We start from the raw sequence: 7715 nt of genomic DNA, 5'->3' as shown, positions 1-7715 counted from the left end.
AAATGTGCGCTAAAATCCATGATTTACTAAAATGTCCATGAAAAGTGACTGAAAATATTTGGGAATCGTGCAATTAATGGGTAAGTATCAGCTTGTTCTCAAACAGGGTACACTGCAGTTTTCAAAACATATGAGGTGTTGCACAACAAAGCCATTTTTTATATTCCTGCCTATTCTAAACCCACAGAACAACTGACCTGCCATTTCACTTCAAACTGAGAATTGATCACTTTTCCCTATCTGTCCCTTTGTGCCTCTGGCAATGCACAGGACTGGGAGAACAGTGTGTGATACAGACCGAACAGTGAATAGTAGTTGCTGGTAAATCCAACGCGGTGAGGTAAGGACAAAAGGAACAATCTCATCTCTAAAATTCCTTGCCTTAGTGCATTTGCCAGAGCCTTAGGGCTAGATATTCAAAGCAGTGTGTGCAGAGTCCGTTGCCTGTAGCCACTCTTGGGGAATACAAGTTGGTTTTCAAATTGCTGAGAATAGATTGTTGGTGCAAAACACATACCATGCAAGATACAAAAGAAGATGCAGAAATCCTAGAACTGTGTCTGGAGTTACAATTTACTTTTCTAAAAGTGCTTGTTACCCGTCCTGAGTTTACAAGGAAAGGGTGGTGGGATGACTCTAGCAAAAAACCAAGCACCCACAAATCTGCAGGATCAGGACACAACAAAAAGAAGGCGAATGAGCTCATGGATCAAGTTAAAGACAGTTTAATGAAGCTGTACATGCAAGCAAAACAAAGGAATTTGTTTACTACTTGCCATAGGTGGTCAGGTGTCCAGCCACTTCCTGGAAAGTAGAGCCTAAGCACACCTAATAGCTAATTTGGAAGACAAACACCAGAAGAGATGCTTCCTTTGTCTTTCCCCTCCCTTGAATTTTTGTTGCTGAACATGACAAATTATTGTATAAGATATTACTTTGGTCAGATCTGATCAGCTGTTGTGGCTGTCTTCTCTCAATTTCTTAACCTTCCCAAGGCTTCTCAATTTGGAAACAGGGGAAAAAAATAGAGGACCTTAAAGATATTCAGGTATGTTGCTGCTGGATACGAAATAAGTCACATGAACACAGCTCGAGGTGTGGTGAAAAGAAGAGAGCATTATTTCCTCTCTCAGAATTTATAGGTTTCTGACTACAGCCAGGGACCAACCACAGTCAGGATAACACCTTCCCAACCGCACTGGCCGTGAGAGATGTCTATCAAAGGATGTGTATCAGAAAGAATGTATACATATCTATGTTTACAGTTACTGTCCTGGGAAAGTCTTCAGAAACTGTGTCAGCAGGCTCAGAAAACTGTGTTTTCAGGGTGACACAGGTATTTTTCAGCAACAGATAAAATATTGGTGTATCAACACCATTTTGCCAAAAAAGGAACTAAAGAACCAGCATATTATGGGCTACCATACAGAATATTAGCTCTGTCTCAGCCAGACCCAGCACAGACAGCAAGAGAGCTGACACCCACCAATTAAGCCTCTTTCAATCATGTCATCACCAAAATGCAGGAAAGATAAAAACGCTCCAACATCTTTTCAGTGTTAAGAGGATCAAGACATTACTTTACTCTGGCCAGGATGTGCAGTAGAAATAATTTCATCCACACATGCCTGGGTTGTGCAGTGAAAATCATTCCATTACACATGGCTCCTTACCAGACTTTTCACATACCTATATAGACAAAACCCAAAGAAATTCTCATATGTTGGGTCTTGAATTACACAATTCTTAGTATTCAGTCTCCTATTGGTTATCATTTCCTTCATCTTCAATGCTAACTTGGTCCTCCTTCTTTGGTTCTCTTATCTTTTCCCAGACCGGGTGTCTCTGACCTCTCCAGGGGGTAATGTTTGGAGTTATGTTCATTAATCCTCATCTCTTGTGTATCTTTTGTCCAACAAAGTCAGCCCTTGTCCCTGGGACACATCCTTTCACAGATGATAGGAACCACCATTTGTGTGCACAAATCTACTTCATCACCAATCACCTGATACATATGATTTATTTTCATTTTTATTGAGGAAAAATCAATCTCCTTGGCAGCTTGCACCGATTATGACAGCAACATCCTCTCCTCTGGCCTTTCCCAACAACAGGGGCCATGCTGCCTCAGAAGTACAGGTGAGGAAAAGAGCTTGTTCTGTGATGTGGTGACTTTCATAGGTGAGTACTTTCAGTCTGGTTAAGAACAAGGATTGAATCTTCCACATCGTTTATAAACAGGCTTAGCAAACATGAACTGAGATGCTACTGAAGGAAAAGCAGTAGAAGATCCGTGTCACTGATACTTAAACCTCTCCTCTAATTCCTCTGTTAGCCCGAAGAGATTTGGAGAAATCATTTGAGTATGTTCTTGACTGCCAGTCATGATTGAAGTTGATTTTTTTTTCTCTCTGTATTTGACCCTGTTTGAAAATTCATAAAGCCTGTGACATTAGAGAATAAGATATTTGATTAGAAGACAAAAATTGCATGTGAATAACGATCACTCATGCCTCTTCTCAGCTATGTAAAGACCACTTTACACAGATGTGTAAAGTTCCTCACTGTTTCTAATACTGAGTTCTATAAACTGTGGGTGATTTGGAATTAGCAGTTTAAGAGAATTCTATATTTGGCCTAAGGGGCATATGCACTGTCTCAACATCCTGAAGAGCATCCCTAAATTTCTTCTAAAACAAGATGCTGGTATGCAAACATATTACTGAACAATCTTTTAATTTTTAAAATATCACTGGTGACTCATATTCATTGTTTTCTTAGTAAAGAGCAAATGAAAAATTTTTTGCCTACTGATGCTTTTTGTCACTGCCCTTACACATCATGGCATTTAGCCTGTTCAACATTCACACAGTAAGCAAGCAACTCCTCTGAGTGCCATGAGGTCTTCTCAAGACATTTAATCAAAAATTTATTTCCAGTGGAGTCAGGTGATGCAAATGGACACTTATTCACTGTTGATCCTGAGATACAGATCCCAGAAAACATGTTGGTAGATTGAGTAAAACATCCAGAGTTGTATACTAGCATGGCATATTTTCATTCTCTTGTGTCAGGTCACCATGGCTGTTTTATTCAGTGCAGAACAGTTGCTGCAGTTTTATACTACCTGTGCAATAACTCAGTACCTCAGAAATAAGGAACTCATTAAACCTATTTTCTGCTCTTCCTTTACACATAGACCTCCCAGAAGTTTAAGCCATACCTTCTGAGCCCAACCATTTTAAGGGATAGTGTTAATATTATCTACCATTCTTTTGTATCTGAAATCACCCTTTTATTTCCCTCCACTACATTGCTAGCATAACTAGGAAACAATATATTAACCTAATTACATGTTATTTATTAGGCAGCAAGCAAATAAGTCATTCAAAGACAAATCCCTGTAGTTATTCATAGAGCTGCTTTGGATGACAAAGATATAGTAAACCGAGCAATCTTTCATTGTATTTACTGCACACTCTTTGTACTAATGAACAATAACCAGCTTTACTTAAATAATGGCTTCTGTTCTGAGTTGTGGTAAATGTTATACAGACCATATTCATCAAAAGCACGTCAAAGCCATGGATGACCTTTAATTCTTTTGCTTGCACTTGAAGAATTTGGGTAGCTGGTGAATAGGAATGATTTAAAGGGCTTAATAAACATCATGTAAAATAATTAGTGTCTTTAAAAAAAACAACATGCATAATGTACTAGTGGCAGCTCAGTCCCTGAGAAACAAACAGTGAAGATGTTGGCAATTTATTTTTATAACCCTTACCTTTCAAGGAGCCTATGCATTCTCTTTGCTTTCCGTTTGAGACAGACTTTCTCTGTGTTCTTAAGCATGCATTAAATCTGCACCTCAGTGGGAAGAAAACGTCCCATTAACTTCAGTCATCACTTAGAATTAATGAAGGCTATAAAACAAAAGAAGTAAATTTGAATATGAATTCACAGAAAGAATGAAATAGGCAAAAAAAAGAGAAGAAGAGGGCTTTGGACTTTACTGTTTTAAGTCAGGTTAGGTTTTACGTACCTTCTGGAGAAAAAACTGGAATCTCTATCTTCTTCCTCTCACATAGAAATCCTACACATGATATGAAAACATGCTCTTTCCACTGCTGAATATTTATGCCTGAAAGAAGCTGACTCTGGACAAGATAGTATAAAAGTATCCTTGAGTGTGATAGCTGGATCATCTCCCAAGAACAGTGCTCAAATACCCTTTTATGATCCAGATATTACAGAACATGATCTCTAATAGACTCAAGAATACTCTTGAGCATTGAGTCAGGGCTATAGCTGTCTCTAAAATGCTCCAGGTCTGACCTGGCAAAAATATACTAAGAATGTCTGCTGGATAAGTGTGTCTGTCCCACCTTTCATGTGGGACAGACAAGACACTCCAGTGGAAAATGCAGGTGCTTAATGTTACCAGACTTTGAGAGTTCTGGGCAACCACAAGAGAAGCATAAAAGAAACTTGGCAGAAAATTGCTGGGGGGAATTAATGGTTTCCATGGATGTACAACATCTGTGTAAACAAAGAGGACCTACATTTTGAAGCCAGCTACACCAATGACAATTAATAAAACCTCTTTTTTGAAAACAAATAGAGGATAGCATTAGGCATGAATAACATTTGCTGAACCAGCTCAAAATAAGGACTCTCACCAATCTGATACCCAGCTTTTGGGGACAGATATTTAAAAGTAATTGTACTTCTTTCATCCCAGTTCTCCTTATGCATTCTTAAATGAAGAATTCTCTGATGTCCATTAGCAAAACAAAGATCCAACTAACTCTTTCAATGAGCCCTCATCTAGCTTATTAAAACCAACATTAATCTTTTATTTTTAGAAGAGTTGAGTAAAAATAACAAGCTGATCCTAACAATGCAAAAGAAGTGACCTGTAAATGTAGTACAGTAAATTCAGACTAAAAAGTTTATTTATGTTTCTCTTGTCATTTGAGACTTTAATTGAGCAAATCAAATCAATTTTTAAGTATAAATTTCTATGTCTAATATTTTTAGAAACTTACACATATTTTTATAGCATACAATGAATCATAAGATGGTTAGGATTAGAAGGGACCTTAAAGATCACATAATACCTGCTGTGGACAGGTAAACCACTAACTAGATCAGGTTGTTCATGGCCCTGTATAACCTGGCCTTGAATAATTCCAGGGATCAGGCAGTGCCTCTGCCTTCTCCTTATCCATAGTTACCATTTACCACTTGTATTCATCAGTGTGGTTGGTCTTCCTGTTATGGCTGATGTACCTGCAGAAGCCTTATTATTAATCTTGCCAAATTAACCTTCAGCCATGCTTTGACCTTCTTCACCCCATCCCTACAAAAATTGATTGTGTCCCTGTATTCTTCCCAGGTTACCTGCCTCTGCTTACACTGACTGTGCATTTGTTCCTTATGTTTAAGTCTGACCAGCAGTTCTTGATTCATCCATATCGGTCTTCTGGCATTCTTTGCTGTCATCCTACACATGAGAATTGAGAGCTGTTGTGCTCTGAAAAGCATCCTTCAAGATCTGCCAGCTCTGATCTGCTTTTCTGTTCCAGAGGGCAGTTTCCCAGAAGGCCCTATAGATTAACTTCTACTCTTAAAATTCAAGGTCCTGGTCCATATTCCTCAGGTTTGCCAACTCTACCCATGCATGATCACTGCCGGTCAGGCTGCCTCTTGATGTCCCCAGTTGATTTGGTCAAATTGGTGATGATCAGATCCATTACCACATCATCCTCTGTGGCAGAGTTATCTATTACCCGCCTCAGGAGGTTATCCACCATGCATTCCAGGAGTCTCCTGGATTGCCTGCAGCTTGCCTCTGCGTTGTGTTTGGTTTAGTGCAGTGACAACTACGCCAATACTACAGCACACAGATTGCAAATAGTAAATTATCTTTTTAAGGCCCCAAAGTCTTGCTTTATTAGACTCTTAAAAGGATTTGGATGTACCCCGAGTTAGATGCAAAGCAGAAATAATGACAAAATATTCTCAAGAGATCAAACAACAAAAAACATCACTGACAACCATCAGAAAGTCAGAGAACTTTGCCAAAACAGTATTCAATTAACACAGAACATTTTAAAAAGCATTAACTTAGCCTATATAACTTTGCAAACTCCAAACCCATCTTTTCTGAAGTTACTCAAAACTTCAGGAAGAGGGAATTAGAAGAAGAAGAAACAGAAAGAGTATGAGAAAAAGACAGAAAATATGTAGAAGAGAACTAATATAGCTAGCAGTCCTGGTTCCAGTGGTGTTCAGCTGACAGAATTTCCAAGAGGAGGTAGGCTCAGGACGCGTGCTTGCCGCAGGCTTTGGTTTAAATACCCTTTGGCCTTGCTGGGCCCTTCCCCCGGCTGGGACTCGCGGTCACTCGGCCACTGCCCGGCCAGGCTGGGGCTGCAGGGCCGGGTGTGGAGCGCGGCCTCCGGCGTGCCAGGGCCTGGCGGCCGCGGCGGGGCTGGGACACGGGCCCGGGGCTGGGCCGTGCGGGCAGGGCCTCGCCTCAGCAGGGCAAGGCCCGGCCTGCCCGGCCCTCACACACACCAAGAGTTTCCAGCCAACGATCCTCGCAGACTCTCACACTCTAACCCAGACTGCAGAACCGTACAATGCTATGATCAGAGAGAAAGAAGAGAAAAATAAAAAGTTGATTAATACAATGTAACTGATTTTACAATTTAACACAGAAGTTTGGGCTGACATGCTTTCAGCTTTTTGGTAGTGGGAAATATCTCACTGATGAAGACCACGTCACCAGAGCTACTGACGGAAAGTGCAATTATTCCATACAATAATCACATTAACATGATATGCTAGTTGTCTCTAAGTAACCTGTAGTCATCTATATAATTTCTTGTGTCACCTTTAAAGAAAAACTTGTCTTGGCTTTTTCTGAAATACTTGCTGTCTCAGTCTGCTAATGTTTCAGAGGCTGTAAGCATCAGCACTCTGCTTGGAAGAGAGTTGTTCGAGATTCCAAACATGTAAACAAGATATTCAGTCCAACAATGTCTCACCCTGCAAGCTAAATAATTTCTTTCGCCCCTTAAATTTCAGGTAATCTTTCATTTAGGTCAACAGTAATGAATTATACTGTACAAATATATTTGCCTTCATTTCTTTGTACCAGTAATTAGTACCAAAAGTACCCCCACCCCTCTCCTTCTTCACCTAATAAATATAAAAAATGGGGTGAATTCACTCATACAAGAAAGTGTTAGCTGGACTAACAGTGTGCCAGCTAGATGAACTATACCATATTCTATGTATTTACCACACATGCTCCATTTCAACAGTGTTAACCGTAAAATTTTATCTAAAGTAATTTAATTCCCCTGATTTGTTCTGCTCCAAGTCAGCTTGGAAATTAGGCAGCTGCCAAATAAACTGCCATATTTGACACTTTACATACACGGCAAATGGATCGTCATTAGAGGAAAACCTAAATGCAGTGCAAAGTCTCATTCACCTTTCACCCTGTAGGAGGTGTTCTCAAGAGTGAGTGCACCCCACAGGACACAAAGGAAGCTTGTTCCGTGATAAATGGCAGGGAAGTTAGGCCACTGGTAACAAGCATCATGGATGATTAATGCTTGTGAACACAAAGAGTTACCATTAAGTCTCAAGCACAATAGGAAAGTGCCTGAATTGTTTCAAAATGTGAAAAAGCATATAGC

General features: G+C 39.9%; 1 long non-coding RNA gene across 1 annotated transcript; it reads right to left on the bottom strand.

Annotated features, from left to right (window-relative positions):
- Positions 1-786: 786 nt before the first annotated feature.
- LOC107215827 lies at positions 787-6500 on the bottom strand. The gene is made up of 3 exons (XR_001525283.2): positions 4043-6500; positions 3785-3923; positions 787-2444 (listed from the first exon to the last, which is right to left on the bottom strand). It is a non-coding gene; the product is annotated as an uncharacterized LOC107215827 (long non-coding RNA).
- Between the last annotated feature and the right edge of the window lie 1215 nt (positions 6501-7715).

Source organism: Parus major, chromosome Z, assembly GCF_001522545.3.
Source record: "Parus major isolate Abel chromosome Z, Parus_major1.1, whole genome shotgun sequence".
Lineage (NCBI taxonomy): Eukaryota > Metazoa > Chordata > Aves > Passeriformes > Paridae > Parus > Parus major.
The sequence above is the reverse complement of the archived record's forward strand: the minus strand, read 5'-3'. Positions and strand labels throughout refer to the sequence as shown.